This window comes from Pelodiscus sinensis, chromosome 2 (assembly GCF_052426305.1).
Source record: "Pelodiscus sinensis isolate ZL-2025 chromosome 2, ASM5242630v1, whole genome shotgun sequence".
Lineage (NCBI taxonomy): Eukaryota > Metazoa > Chordata > Testudines > Trionychidae > Pelodiscus > Pelodiscus sinensis.
Window position 1 is genome coordinate 122,750,804 of NC_143053.1, and position 17,295 is coordinate 122,768,098.

General features: G+C 42.4%; 1 protein-coding gene across 2 annotated transcripts in view; it reads right to left on the reverse strand.

Annotated features, from left to right (window-relative positions):
• LOC102444027 (cadherin-6) overlaps nt 1–17,295 on the reverse strand; it is a 137,812-nt gene that overhangs the window by 78,041 nt on the left and 42,476 nt on the right. The window lies entirely within an intron of this gene.

Sequence of the window (17,295 nt, forward strand, 5' to 3'; positions counted from 1 at the left end):
GCTCTCCCAAGTACTAGAAATGTGTGAAACTCTTTTGCTTTTCAGAGTGATGGCTGAATATTTTGATTTACCTATTTTACTGCCTAAGCTTAATTTTGAATTTTAGGTACAAATTAGTGCTAGTTAAATATCTGTATTTATATCTAGCTATACATATGAATAAAAGCATGGAGATAGTTCATTATGATTTGTGAGGTATTAGTAGCCATTATTTGGTACTATCTTTGTTAAAATGATCAAAAACCCTAAAAATTGCATGAATTTCAGAATGAATAATTTTGTGTCCTTCAAAAATGGGTTCCAGTTTTTAAATGTGTCTGTTATTTCCTAGGTTTAAGTTTCAGACATTCAATCCAGGAGCAGAAATGATATCATGTGACTTAGGCGACCAACCATGCAACATGAATAATGAACATTGAACATTTAGGAATACTGAATACAAATGAGAAAGACATGAATTTCCTACAAAATGTTTTTAGTTTGTCCAGTTCTAGCTCAAACAAATCCAGAACAAACCTTGGATGAAACAGCTGAATTTCACCTATTTTTGAAAATGAACTGCAAGAACTTATTTTGTTCAGTCGCAATATAAATCACAAATCATTCTGAGTTTGTTTAAAATTCAGTGTGGCATTCCCAAAATGTTTGCACAGGAAGATTTTTATGATGACATTGTATCAAAATCCCAGAGCAGAAGAGAATATAGTTTTTGGGTTTTGTTGTAAATATTTCACCAATTTCTGGTCAGGTAATAATATCTATCAAGAGTCCCATTCTGCCCTGAATTGAAATCTCTTTGCTTCCAAACATGTACGCAGGGCAGAATTTGATCCTTGAGATTCAGTTACTGTGTTGGGTGGAAAACCATACACTGTGTCTTATGTTAGCCACTCTTTTCATTCTGTCACTGTTCATGAAATAACCTCAAATCTCTTAACATTTCTTTGTGACTAAACCATTTTCTATATAAAAATACCATTTAACTCTTTTAGAGGCATACCTAGTAATGGAATAATACTGTTTAAATTAATGCCCTTTTACAACTCTGCAAGATACAATACAATAAACAGTTAACCTATAAAAAGTCTATGTTGGGCTAAAACATTTTTAACAGGAGAAATGAAAAGGGCATGTTTAATACTGAGATGCCGTGTCTAGTTCCCTCTTGACGCATAGGGGATTTTTGCACTTAGCTCTTACTAACATTCATTAGAGAAATAAGAACACTATAGCCTTGCTGTCCTTTGGGAGTTGTGTCAGCTGGGGCTGAATTTACTCCATCAATTGCAGATGTAGCAATCAGAGAATAAGTCCACTGAACATATATCACCTCTCTACAATTGCAAAGAAAGATGTCTGACTGACTGGAGGAATGGATAGCGAGAAATAAATAATCCTGTGTCTTTTGTAATGTGTAAGACATTTGAATGAATAATAGTAAGTGCAATATTTATATAAGTGCTGCGGCAGTTAGCTAGGCAGACAGACAGACTGAAACTGGTATACTTTATACCTTCTTCCAGTCCGCACCATTTTTATGTTACACCCCTTTAAACGCCCTCTAGACTCAGTATAGACATATCTACTCTGCAGCTGAAGGTGTGATTGCAGCTCAAGTAGCTTTAATCTACCTAGAAGGGCTAAAAATAGCAGGGAAGATATGGCAGCTTGTGCTTCAGTGCATACTAAGAATGCAAGTAAGATTCTAAGTGGGCCTATACAGCCCATGCTTACCCTTTGGCCTCTCATAGTGTCACTCCTGTTTTTAGCTGCATGGGTTAGATTGCAGCTGGTGTAGCTATGCCTACTTGAGCTATAATCACCTCTTCAGTTGCAGCACAGATATACCCTAAGACTCCTCCTGCTCACCGCTGTTCCAAGGTACACGCCTTCTCATGCACAACCTCAGTGTTTGGTCCCTTCAAATGGGTCAGTTCTCCAGTGTGGTAAGAAGTAGACTATTCCATCTCCCACAGTACTTGCAATTCTCATTTCCTGTTCAGGAGTCTTCCTGACAGCAAGCTTTAGAGTGTGACTGCAAATTCTACAGGTGAGTTAATTAATACCCTGGCTGTGTGCAGCCCTGGCAAGCGGCCATTCGACAGCATGCTTGTCATGATATTTGCTTTGAGTGCAGATGTGAAATGACTGATGATAAGTTAGTTCTGGCTGTGTGCACATGGGTCCCCTTATGGGGGAGGAAAGGTCTGAGGTATGGCACACAGAATATGAGTAAACCTATTATTTACCCATTAGTGCAGTCTGGATGTGACATTGGGGCACAGGATAGTGGAAATCATCATTGTGTCAGGCATCCCCATCACTCTTTTCATTACCCCTGTGGACAAATCCTGCAGACGGGCATTATCTCTGTGCTCCTGTACATAACATTTCCTCAGCAGTGCTGGCAAGAGCAGAACAACATGGACAGGGCTCGCACCAGTCATTTAAAGGAACAGTCCTCCGTCAATTGCCAGGAAACAATTATTCCTGCGGGGGAGTTTTCTGCACTTGAAGCCAGTTATATTTCACAACTGTAGTGTCATGGGAGAGATTTTAGAGCAGCTCTTGCTGAAATATAGCTTGTGGGGATGATATCACAGCTGTGAAATATACCCTTTTATTTTTCCCTGCTGAGATGTGCCAGAAATGATGCAGTAAGGGTAGGATCCTGAAAGGATCTATGTAGCTATCAATACTTTGTAAATCTTAGCCCCCAATGACTTTTGCATTGGTGGTAACTTCTGAGCAGTATCTTTACAGTCAGGTCTCAAATGTGGAATATATGTAAAAATCTTAAATCTAAGACCTTTCTGCCCTAGAGATGCTGTATTTTCAGACTTGTACCATCCAGTGCTCTCTGAGGGCATGTCTACACTAGGAAATGATTTTGAAATAGTAACTACCGAAATAACTATTTTTGAAATAGCGTCGTCACGCTACAAGGCACCATCGAAATAGCGCAGAATTATTTTGAAATAGCACATCCACACCGATTACAGCCGGCATCACATTTAAAGCCCCTGGAAGCACTCTGGGGAGGACACCAGGAGAACAGTCATTTCCTGCAATTGTTGGCTGAGGCTAGCTAAGACTTGTACTTGAAAGGGCTTGTCTCCACAACCACATCTCACAAGTCACCTCTCCTCCGCTTACACACTCCTGGCACACCAAACTCACACTGTGTGCTCTTGTTGCCCTTGCAGACACCATAGCACTGACTACATGGAGCCGGAGCTGCTGCAAAGCAGTGCCAGGCTCACGGGGCTCATGGTGCAGTTCATCTACACTGCCCGCATGGTGATTCAGGAGCATGACAACCAGCCCAGATGGGGGGGACCTCTTCACCCAGGGCCTGGTGCTCCTGATGCACCAAATGCCCCATATCCCCTGGACACTGTGGAATGCCGCTTCTGGTGGAAGTAGACCAGTTCCCATTGGTGGGGCCACATCATCATGCAACGATGAGATGACCAGAAGTGTATGCAGAACTTCTGCATGTGGAAGACCACCTTCCTGGAGCTCTGTGAATGGCTCACCTCTGCCCACCTTCCCCTCTAGACCAAATAAAGAAATCTTTTCTGTTTGAAAAAAAAAAAACAACCCATCATATTTTATTTGGGGGATATTAAACAAAGGAGGGACTGGAGAAAGAACCTGAGAGAGGGAAGGAGGAGAGAGAGGGGCTCAGGAATGGGCCAGGACTGGTGCCTGCCTCGGCTACCTGTTCGGGAGGTCCACTGCCACGTGTTCAGGGACCCCAGTGGCACCTGGGGGGCTAGGAGAAGCCAGGGAGTGGGGTGCAGTGTGGGGAGTTGGGGGGAGAGCAGGGAGTTGGGGAGGTGGGTGCAGGGAGTTGGGTGAATTGGCAGGGAGTCGGGGGGTAGGGGTGGGGAGGTGGCTGGTGGCCCACTCTATACACGAGGCCATGCACTCCATGACAGATATTATTGAGGAGCACATGGCCTTGTGCTGGCATGACGGCTGCTCCCACCTGGCCTTCCTCAGCTGGCCTTCCTCAGCTCCCAGTTAGTCTGGCACTCCTCGTAGTCGGTGGCTCCCTCCTGGTGCTCCTCTTCAAAGTTCTGGATGAGGGACTGGAGGATGGCCATCTGTTCCTGCAGCAGGTCCTCGTGGCTTCTTTCCTGCCTGCATATCTCACGGAGTCATGCTGATGGCGTTAGAGGTGGTGGACATGCCACCTTTGCAGCTGGGCCAGCTGTGATAAAAAGTGACAAGGTTTGTCATCCCAGGAGACACTGTGCATGAAACCTAGCCCTAGTCTCTGAGCTGGCACCAAAGGTCTTGGTTCAGACGATGGTGATGTGCTTTGAGCAAGGCCATCTGTTGCTTACACAGCGGGCACTTTCCTGCAGAGGCACAGATGTCCCGGGGAGCCTTGCTTCCCCCAAATGCCAGCAACAAGCAAGTATGGGAAAGTGCTAGCTAGGCCAGGAGCTTGCTGGTAGGAGGGGGGGATAGAGCATCTTGGCTTCCTTCCGAGTCCCACACACAGTAGGTCTGGCACTGGCAGCATCCAATAGAGAGAGAACTTCTATCCCTGCCCACCTGGAGAGGAGGAGGTGTGTGTGAGTGGCAGTGGCTGCTTCCCAGAGAGAGTGCTACTGGGATTTCCTTCTTTTCCTCCTCCTGGAAGGATCCCTTGCGAGGAATCAGTCTCCTCCGCTTCTCTGCACTTGGATGGGAGCAGATGCTACCCAAATGCGGGCGTCAATCTGTGCTATGTGTGGAACTTCTGTGTGTTTCCATGACCTCAGCCTCTTTAGTGGTGACTTGTCATGGGAAGTTGTCCCACTACGGAGTCAGGAGTAAGGCAGGCCTGTGCAGAAACCTTCTGAGAAGGAGCAAAGGGTTCCTGTGTGAGAGTGTCATGGGGATGAGTGCTCTGGACTGGTGCTCCTTGTGCATAAGCTGTTGTGTGAGCCCCAGGCTGAGAAGGTCAAGTGAGGAGTACCCAGCTCCTCACAGCCCACTGCCTGCCCCACACATGTGGATAGGGAAAGTTATGGAACTCACCTGCAGTCCCTTTGCTGGGTTTGTCTGAGCCCCGGGAGACATCCTGAGATGGGGGGAGATTGGCTCCAGATTGATGATGACCTCCTGGTTGGTGGGCATGGTGCTCTAGCTAGCCTGCTCCTCCTCCTGCTCCTCTACAAACCCCCCCTTGTGAAGGCTGATGCTGGGAGTATCCTGGCTGGAGCTGACGACGACAGGTGTATGCGTGTGTATCTGACATGCCTCCCTCCCAGGATGGCATCCAGCTGCTCATAAAAGCGGCAGGTGTGTGGCACCGCCCAATAGTGGGAACTTTGCTCTCTGGCCTTTGTGTAGGCCTGCCAGAGTCCCTTAATTTTCATTCGGACCTGGTCCAGAGTCCTGGTGTGCTCTCTGTTTGCAAGGCTGGCGGCCATCCTGCTGTAGAACTTGGCATTGTGCTTCTTGGTGTGGAGATCCTGGATAGTGGTCTCTTCGCCCCAGACCTTGATGAGATCCAAGATCTCCGCACCATTCCAGCCTGGTGCCCTCTTTCACCCCTGGCCAGGGGCATCAGAAGATGCTATGGACATGCTGGCAGCCTACAGGGGTGCAGAGGGAGCACTGGGGTTGCTCATCGTTCCACTCAGGGGTGCTGTTTGGCACGGGGATAGCAGGTCTCTTCTGATGCCACATCCCCTTTCCCTTCTTTAGAGAAGGGGAGCAGTGGAGTTATCTGGCGTAAGGGCATCTGTGAGAGGTCTCTGGAGACCAATCATTTTGAAATAGCAGGAGTTGAGCGTCCACTGTAGCGCTATTTTGAAATAACAAGCCTGTTATTTTGAAATAACTATGGGCTTGGCAGTGTGAACGCTCCGCTAGTTATTTCAAAATAAGGGGAGTTATTTTGAAATCACTCTGTAGTGTAGAGCAGGGCTTACCAACTAGGTCATAGTTATGTACCTAGCTAAGTAACTGAAGTAAGATGTGATTATTCTCTATTCTTGATCCTGCACCTTTATGTACCGATGAGTTTCCGTGCTGGTGGTTGTGTGGCAGCTGACATTTTGTTTATCAATTCCGATGCAGAATGTTTCAGACACTGTGTTCTGAATTTCTTTCCCGCATGAGATTTTATAGTTATAGTTTGTTTTGTCTGTTGTTTCTTTAATCCAAAAAAATAAATAAATAAAAAAAATCAGTCATTCAGCAGAGGAGTATTTTGCTTTGTGGTGTAGGAAAATGTAAGTGATTTCCTTATTTTTTCCCAAAATAATACAAAAACAGACAAAACAATAATCAGGACACTTAGTGTCCATTTCTCAACTTCCAACTGATAGGTGTTTGGATACTCAGGTGTATTCACTAGCTAAAATATCAGAACAGAACTGTTTTACTCTATTTCATCTGACTGCCTCAAACAACTGGATTGGCTCTGTGAGACCAAATGTACAGTAAGTAAGCTGGGATTTTCATAGGCACCTTCAAGGAGTTAGATGTCTGAACCCTGAAAAATCCAAAAATTGGAGTGTTTTCATGACTTCAGTGTCACTGCACATGAAGTACAGTCTCAGAGAGATTATTCACACACTTAAGTAAAGAACATGCATAATTACTGGATAAGAACATAAGAACAGCCATACTGGGTCAGACCAAAGGTCCATCTAGCCCAGTATCCTGTCTGCCGACAGTGGCCAGTGCCAGGTGCCCCAGAGGGTGTGGACCGAAGACTATGATCAAGCAATTTGTCTCCTGCCATCCTTCTCCAGCCTTTGACAAACAGAGTCCAGAGGCACTATTCCTTACCCCCTGGCTAATAGCCTTTTATGGACCTAACCTCCATGAATTTATCTAGCTCTTTTTTAAATTCTGTTGTAGTCCTAGCCTTCACAGCCTTCTCTGGCAAGGAGTTCCACAGGTTGACTGTGCGCTCTGTGAAGAACTTTCTTTTATTAGTTTTAAACCTGCTACCCATTAATCTTAGACAATTGCTTAATAACTAAAAGTGCCAACTCAATTCAAAACTATCTCTTGCAGATCTTTTCATCTATACACTTACCAATATAACAAGTGTGAAGTCTTACATATACAGATAATGTCTTACATATACAGATAATGTCACCTGTGCTATAGACACATGCACATATTTACATACTTCTTGGAAAGTAATTTAATTAATGGAACAATTGCCTAACAAAAGAAAGTACATGCACTGCAGTCACTGTCATTAATCATGGAGAGCTGGCATGGGGATGGATTCCTCAGCTCAGACTGAGGGTGGCTAGTTCCGGACATAAAAAGTTCATTTGAGGTTTCATCTCAAGTGGTATTTACAGCTATGTTGTTTTGTTTTTTCCAGACTGTGTTAAAGGAAATTGAAATGGAGAAAGGAGTTCTCATCAGATCAGTCAAGACGGAGTGGAATCTTCGCTCCTCTCAACTCTCCTTTGCTTGAACCACAGCTCATATGTAGTCCCCCTTAAACAGGACTTTGGGAGGAGTAAGCCCCACTGGAGCCTGCTGCTGCACTGGCCCCTGCCACCACCAAGCCAGATTACCACAGCAGGGCTCCCAGCTGACAGCTCCACTGGGACACTCTGGGCCAGGAACATCCATGGTCCAGATGTTGCTGGATCAGAGCATCCCGGTTTGGAGAGGTGCAACCTATAGTTCAATAAAACAATTCAGTAAATTCATAAAGAATAGAGGCATCAATGGCTGTTACGCAAGATGGTCAGGGCTATTATGCAAGAGCTCATGCTCTGGGTGATCCTAAACCAGGGAGTCTCACAACAAAATTTTGGTAGCCCCAGAGTGTGGCCACAAACTCTTGCAGGTGACTGCTCTGACAATTTTCCCTAAAATACCTAATTAACTTTAAGAAAAAAATATTCACATATACACATCCAAATCATTGTAATTTCTTTATGGAGGGTGTGGATTTTTTGCAAATTCAAAATTAAAGTACTGTTGTATTTACTCTTTACTGGACCAAAACAGAACAGAAACACAGATAAGGTGCTTTTTATATTCTTGTATTTTATCGCCTCCTTTGCATTTTGGTTTCATTTTCTTTTTTAGATTTGCAAGTTAGCTGGGAGGCAATGAAAATATGATATCAACAAACATACAAATATCTATTTTCACAGATTTACTCAATCCCAGCAAGCTAGTGGATAAATTCAGCCCTGGATGGGGAGGTAAGTAGGGAGGTACAAGACCTAACCTGGAGAACGAAACTTAAAGCCAGGGACTGTAGCTTTCTGATGTGCAGCCAAAGCCCAGGGATATAGGACACAGTGTGGGCCCAAGTCAATGGAGACTGGGGGAAGAAGGGTAAGGTTAGCAGGAGCCAGAGCTCAAAGTCCAATGGCTGGACCCAGGGAGCCGGCAGCCACACTGGACTCTGGTGCAGGGGGTCAGCTCCATGCACCCAGAAAGGGTGGAGCCTCAGATGGAAGGAGCAGAGCTGGAGCAAGAAGCTGTCAATGCTTCCCAGGATGCACCATTAAGCTATTTAAAGAGCCCAGGGCTCCAGGCACTGCCGATGCTGCAATAGTGGCAACAGCAGCCGGGAACCCCAGGTCCTTTAGAATTGCTGCTATCAAATCCCCCCTCACTCTTCGCTTCTGCAGACTAAATAGACCCAACTCCCTCAGCCTCTCCTCATAGGTCATGTGCTTCAGCCCCCTAATCATTTTGGTTGCCCTCTGCTGGACCCTCTCCAATGTGTCCACATCCTTTTTGTAGTGGGGGGCCCAGAACTGGACACAATACTCTAGATGTGGCCTCACCAGAGCCAAATAAAGGGGAATAATCACTTATCTGGATCTGCTGGCAATGCTCCTCCTACTGCACCCTAATATGCCATTAGCCTTCTTGGCTACAAGGGCACATGGTTGACTCATATCCAGCTTCTCATCCACTGTAACCTCCAGGTCCTTTTCTGCAGAACTACTACTTAGCTGGTCGGTAGTACATACACTTTAAATCATACACTTTAAATCTCTGATAAACATTCATTATTCCCTGTGAATGAGTAAGGTGATTCATATTCCCAGCAATTGGTGAATCCCAATTGTTCTCAAGGTAGAAAATCAAATGGGTAGAATGCTTGGCACGCTGCAGAGTGGGTGTAAGCTGGGGAGCAGTGCGCAGGGAGCGGATATAAATGTGTGCTTTTGGAGTTCTGTAGAGTGGGTCTGAATCCACTCTTGAATTAATCATTTCTTTTTTAGATTTTGTGTTTTACGTGAAACAAAAGGAAATATTTCTCCCTGTTATTTCAATCAGCAAGGCCAGTGTTCAGCCTTTGTTGGAATAAAATGATGGTTTTCTGCTCTGGCTGTTTAATTCAAGAAGTCAATGCTCTGCATGTGGCCTGTATGCAGCTCTATTTGACCTCACCATCGGGCTCAATTTGCCCTCACTGGGGCAAGAATGAGCCAAATTGTCCCCTTGCAAGATTGACAGCTGTATCACCTGGAGAAGTCAGAAGAGTGCCTTCCACCAGCCTCCCACTGGGTTCTACCAGGGCATTTTTAATTTATATATAGAACATCATGGGAGATGTGCAATGGGGTACTGCACTGGGGATTACCTAATTAGCATATCTAGTAGGTGCCCTGGCCATATCTTCCTTTCAGCCAACAACAGCAGAGGTTCTGGGTGTTTAGGAAAACTAGGTCACTTGCATGTGGAAAATCCACTCACATCCCTGGGTTACACTGTCAGAAAGTGGCATAAAAATCAAGAGTTTGAATATAACCTATGCTGTCTCTAAGACTTTATAAATTCTATGGGACAGATCCTTAGCTGGTGCAAACTGATGCAGCCAAAGATTTGCCCCTATTTTGCTCACATGCATAAGTCTAGTGGTGTTCAGAGCCCTACCCATCCACACAGTTCAGGGCATACAAATGGATAGAAAGCTACTTAGAATGTGCGCACGCGCGCGCACACACACACACACACACACACACACACACACACACACTACCTATTTCTACTAAAGCAAACCTCAGATACAAAGACCTCAATAGAACTATCTTTTCATGAGCGAGAAAGGGGTGAAGTGACAATCACTGAAGCAAAAGGAAGGTATTGCAGCTCTTCTGAGAAAATGAAGGTCTCCAAATATATCGTTTTTGTGGGTATTAAATAATTATTTGAGAGTTAGTTTGGGTAATGGCTAAGTTTCAGTTGTTCAGGTGTTCTGGCATTGCAGACTTGTCCATAAAAGACTTGGACTTCAATGGAGGTTGTTGAGTTTTAGCTCACTTTAGAACTTAGGCACAGTTAGATCTGAAAGGCTTACTCTAATAATGTTCTTGTGTGAATTAGTTTTTACAGCTCTGAAATCCAAATGCCTTTTCCTTTCATTCTCTATCCTTTGTAAATAACAACCACAAATAAGGAAAGCATCATTTTCTTTTAGAGAACAGATATTTTGTTGAAAGTTTAATCTTTGCAGTGTTATGAGATCTTTATAACACAAATCTCTATGTCTGTTTTTTTCCAGAAACACATTGAAATCATGATTCAGGGAAGGGCTAAGAGAAAATGAAAATGAAGCAGTGTATGTTTTTAAATGATAGGTGCATTGTTAAGATCCCAAATACATAATGTTATTGCAGCCATCAATAGTTGTCTCTCAATGTAATTTTTTACTCAGTTCACTCAGAAGGAAGAAGATACATAACTTCTAATAAATCAGTGTACCAGAAACATCAGGAAAACCACAGCACCATATCTGTCCTCAGGATCTGATAGTATGGACTCTCTGACCCCAGGAGAAGCCCTGTTGGCTTAATGCCAGTGATCCTGAACACATGCCAGAGCCCCTCTGGTCCTAACATGAAAACAAATGTAAAAGAAAAACAATAAGGGAAAAAAACATGTTTCCTCGGTTACTGGGATAGGTTTGGCAGGGTAGATAATTGCATGACCAAGGAGTATGAGAACATGAAGTAGTTGACAAGTGGATCAAATGGCGGTGTTGCTGTTAAAATATTTTCAACATTTAATAGGCTTTTAAATACCATTATTATTCAGAATAATTATTTTTGATTTTTGTCCAAAGGATGCATTGTGTGAGGCACTGTACATACACATCATGATGGACCACTGCTGCCCTGAGAAGCTACAGTCTAAATTGACAAGAGACAAAAGATGAGAAAGAGAAGTATTACTTCCATTGTACAGAAGGGAATCTGAGGCAAAGAGCTATTATGTGACTTGCCCAAGTTCGCAAAAGAACATCTATTGAAGAAAAGGGACTCGAATCTGAGTCACAATCCACTATCATAATCATAAAGCAATTGTTCCTTCCTAAGAAATGGTGTGCTAAACACTAATATTTGTGTTTAGCCAATGAAATTCTCCTTGACTGCATGTGCAGTGTTGAAGGGTGCCCGGCAGGAGTTACTGAGATGTGTGGGTGTGTTTCTCACAGCAGTGGGTCCACCTTCTTTATGGTAGTTTGCCATTCATTCTATAGTTACTGAAGTAGATAGGGGTGGCACAGACTATGATTCTTCTGTTACCTAATCCCATCACACTTCTTTTGGGAAGTTAGCTCTGGATAGCTTGAGTAGGAAGCAGGAACGGGATTGACCAAAGGATTTTTGCCAAACCCTGTGCAGCAGAGCCTGGCTCTTGTGCACGACATGTCACACCATTCTGGCCATGCAACAGGAACTTCTAGAATCTATCTTATTATGTTAGCAGTGTTGTCTGGATGCAATGTTTCCCGAATGCATTATAAACTAAATCAACAGAGGGTCTGGTATGTTATTAATATGTAGTAAAGATGAATCCTTTAAATAACATCATTAACTGATTCCTTGATAGTGAGTAGACTAAAAGTTCAGGAATCAACTATGTTTAATAGAAAAACAAATCAGTAGTACTTATAGAACTGTATATATCTGGTGCGTGGGTCTTTTATCTTCAATCAATATTGCTAGTAATATAGGAGCAGATGTGGGTGAAATAAGGTCTGGCTTTCAATTTGTGAACAGTTTGCAGCAGGATGAAAAAAGATCCTTTCAGTGATATGAATGCTGCAGAAAAAGCTTCCAAGCATCATTTCATGAAATTTTCCAACTTTGTCATCACTCTGTGAATGGTACAGCCATTTTCAAACATGCAATAAATAACCACAGTACTTATGTATCTTTTTTAAAGGGTTGGCTTTTTCACTCCTATTTCTTTGACAATATAGTGGGAAATCAGTGAGTTAGCTTTAAAAAAAAACCAGGAGGTTCAGCCCACCCCAGGACTGTAGATACCTTGTGTTTCTAGCAGGCTATTATGTCCTACTATGTCCTATAACAGCAATAAGCATTGGCTAAGATATGCAAACATTATGAGTGATTTTGCACTTAATTTTCAGGGTATTCAGGTAGGACAATCTGAAAATCGGATCTCTTAAAGGTCTTTTAAATTGGGGTTCCAATGACGGAAACACTTTAATTCATGAGGCACTTTTGGAAAATGTTGGTTGGAAGCCTTTTGCAGATTTCCTGATGAGCATTTCCAGAAAGATCACGGTGGTCTATAAGCACCGTGTCTCCTCCATATGCAAACTGGGCTTATAAATGTTTCAACAAATTCTACTGAGGCACCCTCAGGGTGTTAGTGAAAACAAAGGCTAGAACATTAGGTATGTGTCTGACCAATTGAACACCAGGACAGAAGAAAGAGCTTTTGCTACCAAAACTAATAACTACTCTGGCCCTACTATGTAGCTGGCTCACTAACATACAGAAAAAATGTAGTCAAAAGTAACTTCTTTGATAAGAATAATAAACATATAAGAGGCATTTATCATCTTTTGTCTGCATCCTTCTTTTTGCCAGCTGGTAAGTAATCATTATGTTTTTCTTTTCTTATTGTTAAGGGGAACAATAGATAGAGGGAGCGCGAGTCATCAAATTGGTGAAAGAACAAGGATTGTTCTTCAAACTGGTTCTCTGCCTGATTTGTCTTGGCCTTTGTGGAGTCACACCAATGAGAATAGATCTAGAATACTACAAAGGCAGGTTTCACCACCTACACCAGGAGTAGCATTTTGCACCCACTTTGCTCAGGTGTAGGTGACCACACCAGAGTAAAAAAATAGGAAATCCCGTTAAATTCAGCTCTACTGCAAATATACTATTAAAATTGTAAGACCTATATGAGCAGTACCCCAGTTATTAGTTCAGACAATCTTTATGAGAACAGGGCCTTAGTTCCCAGGCACCAACATGAACTGGCTGTACTAACAATAGTGTAGCTCCATGAAATACCTGCTAATGTAGACCAGCTGCCTCTGTTTTCTCTTTTTAACCACACTGTGCTGTAACCAGCACAAAGTAGGGCTAGACCCTATGGAAATAAAATCACCTGTGGGTAATCCTCATTGCGCACAATGGCTAGTGCAAATGAACCTGCAGCAGTATTATAGATGGTGTGAAAGTATCCTAATAACCTCAGTGTAGGCAGATCTACATGGAAAATAGTAAATGGGAATAAGCCACACATATTGTTCACAGAGAGTGATTACATACATTCCTATTCAACCAGGTGTGTGCTAAACATCTAAACACAACAATTAAAGATGGGAAGTATTAATAATGCAAGTTTATACTATCATTTTTTGAGATTTTGGTCAAGTTACTTAACTCTTCTGTGTCAGTCTATAAATTGATGATTACAACATTTTCATTGGTCAGGTAAGTTAAGAGCAATTGACATGTTTCTGAAGCTTTTTAAAGGTATGAAGTATTATTTGATGCAGGTGTAGGCAATAAGCAGCCTGCAGGTTTGACACAGTCTTCCAGGGTTCACCATTGCTGGGCTGCCAGAAACTTTGCTTACCTGCAGATGCACAGGTAAATAAAGCACCCCATGGCTTGCAAGAGGTGAACCTTGGCAAACTGCATCCAGGCCACAAATTGCTTATTGCCTACCTCTGATTTAATGTGATACTTATATATTTGCTTTCCAAATTACATTTTACTTAATTTTTTAGGTATGATATCATACTCATTAAAGTTTGGAAATCCACAAATGAATAAAAATAAGAACAACATTACTCTTTGACAAATAACTTTTGAAAGAGAAATAAGAAGCATTAATAAATACCAGTACATTAGAAAGTCCTTTACAAGTCACTTCGAAATACTGTGGAAAATCTAATGCAGGGTGTGGTATCTCTCGTAAAGTGTGGGGGAGGTGAATTTATATATTTAACCTGCTTTCTTGCCTCCAGATATATAGTCTTATAGATTCATTATTTCCTTATGGCGTTGATTATATGTTTATTATAATAAGTTACAGTAGGTTTATATTAAAGTAGCTTGGCAGTTATACGGTATAATGACCACAAGGGACAGCAAGGGGCCAGAGATGGGAACCAGGATAGCTATAACCCCATTATGGGAGGAGGCAGGGCTGGAGAATCGGAGAACTATCAGAGCTATCTACTATATATATCTGAGTGAGAGAGAGGACTGGGGTAATCCTTTATTCCCTGGGCATCCTGCATACCAAATTCCTCATCCCCAAACCCACCCTAGAGCAATGATTCAAATGAAGCATGTACATTTTCATTTTATTTTCCAAAAAACAAGAATTGATTAAGGTCCCAAGCAATCCACGTAAATCTTCTACTTAACTGTATTTTTGAATATATAAGAGTTCTTACATTGTGAGTGTTACAACTGTGCACAAGAAGATTCCCAACCATAAAATGTAAATACTGGACCTGACCTGGAACAAGGACCTGTCAGCCCTCGAGGTGGTAACTGGAAATGCATAAGTAATCTATATAATTATACTCAGTCTAAAGGTCAGACAATAGATTTGGTACCTGCAGATGGGACCCTGAGAGGCACACAGGAACAACCTCCTTCTTGGGAACAGGAAACTCTTCGTAAAGATCTAAACTGAAATTCAACTGATCTCTCAGTCAGAATTTGATGCCGATCGGGAACATTGCATATCTCACCAGGGACTTCCTCTTTCTCCACAGTTGTTTTATTTCTGTTAATAAGTTAAGTAAAAGTAATTTTGCTGCATCATGGGTGGGGTATTGCTCTGGCTGGCCAGAGTCTTGCCATGCCACGGGACTGCTCTGGTTGGCTGGGGTTCCGCAGCACTGTGAGTGGAGGACTGCTCTGACTGGCCAGGGTTCCTAGTATGACATCACCCTTGTTTTTTACCCCTTTTAGCCTAACCCAGAGACTCTCAACCCATCCGTCTCCTACGTCCATCTCCACCTCAGTCCAAGTGTGTACGAAGTGTGCATCCAAACAGAAAGCTGTTATTTCAAAATAAATCAAAGATGGTGGACTTCTTACTCCAACTCATGGTAATCCTCATTTCATGAGGAGTAAGGGAAGTTGAAGAAAGAGTGTTTCTCCTTTGACTTCCTGTTATGTAGATAGCGCCAAAAGCCAAGTTAAGGTACTTTGACTTCAGCTATGCAACTGATGTCACTCAAGTTGCGTAGCTTAATGAGACTTTTGCTCTGCATTGTAGACGTGCCCATACAGACAAAAAAGTTAGTTGATCTATGTAATTAATTCTATGCATTTGTAGTCAGATAGGGCATGATTCTTTGGCCATTGAAGCCCATTGGAAAACTCCTATTTGCTTTGATGAATAACCAAGTCCTAATTAACAGTTTGATCTTCTAATATTATGGACATTTTTCGAAATTCTGATCTCAGTTTTACCAGGCTGCATTCAGACTATTACTTGTTTTGTTTTCAGCAGCATGTGCACTGTTCGGTGTGTACACTCATTTGTAAACTTGGGGGCAGAGCAGGGAAAGAATAACTTCAGTGGAATTATTATGGATTTTCTTTTCCTTGTGTAATTGAGACCAAATCCAGATCTGCCTCTTTAAATCTAATATACCAGACTCCCTGCTGAATGTTCTTGATGGAAAAAAAAAATCAGAAATATGTCAACTTTCTTAATGCTAACTAACTGTGAGCACATCACATGTGGCAAACTGGGGATTAGACACTTCCAAGACAAGCTCTACTCTTAGGATAAGCTTCTCAGATGTCTGAAACATAAGTCCTCAAAGTACGTGATGCAAGTGGTTGCTCTTTGCTCAGGACTTAAAGGCACATTAGTCCATGTAAACCACCAAAGACTAGGAAATTGGCCTTCTTAGCTCAAGGGAGGGATGTTTTTGATTCTGAATTAATTCAGTGGAGTAGACAGGGTGGGCAAGCAAGATCAAAGAAACTGCTGAAGCAGTTCGAAGGCCAGGAATAAAAGAAATTCTATTTCTGCATAACTTCACTCCAGTAAACAGAGCTTTTACTTCTTAAAGAACAACAACATTGATTTATATGAGGAGGACTTTCTTCTGGTTTAAAAAACTCTTTTGTATAAAGAGTGTTCTGCTATAATGGCAGCAGTATATAAAGCTGTCATTTACAAAGCAAATCCTTAATCAAAGGGGAAACTAACTCATATCCTTGAATCCTACAAATAATTGCCATTAGAATCACAGGTGTAGCCATTCTCTAGAACAGTAACTGCAGAAAGCAATATAGCTTGACCCATACAGGTGTGTTTAATGGAATTTCATTCAGCTGCTCTTTTCCCCACAAAAGGGAAAAGGCTAGTCTTTTTCTTTTTTTTTCCATTGTGAAAAAGACTAACCTAACCGTCTTACTTTTCTTTAAAAATTCAGAATCTCTTTATCTGTTTGAGCCAAACCCAAACTTCATGGGTATTTCTGAGTTTCTCTCTAATGCTATTCCCTCGCCCTAAGAGTTCTAATGTAAAATCCTGGTCCCACTGAAATCAATAAGGGTTTTTTGTCATTGACTTTGCTGGAGCCAAGATTTCACCACGGCTACGTCTAGATTGCATCCCTTTTTCGTAAAAGGGATGCAAAGTAGACGTATTGCAGTTGCTAATGAAGTGGGGATTCATTGGAATAAAAATGGCTGCCACTTTTTTTCGGCACGGAGCTTTGCCGGAAAAAAGCGCCAGTCTAGACGCGGATCTTTCGGAAAATAAAGCCTTTTCCAAAAGATCCCTTATTACTCTTAAAATAAGGGATCTTTTGGAAAAGGCTTTATTTTCCAAAAGATCTGCGTTTAGACTGGCGCTTTTTTCCGGCAAAGCTCCGTGCCTAAAAAAAGTGGCAGCCATTTTTATGCTAATGAAGCGGGGGATATTTAAATCCCCGCTTCATTAGCAATTGCGATACGTCTAATTTGCATCCCTTTTACAAATAAGGGATGCAATCTAGACGTAGCCCACTGGTATTTTAATTGATTA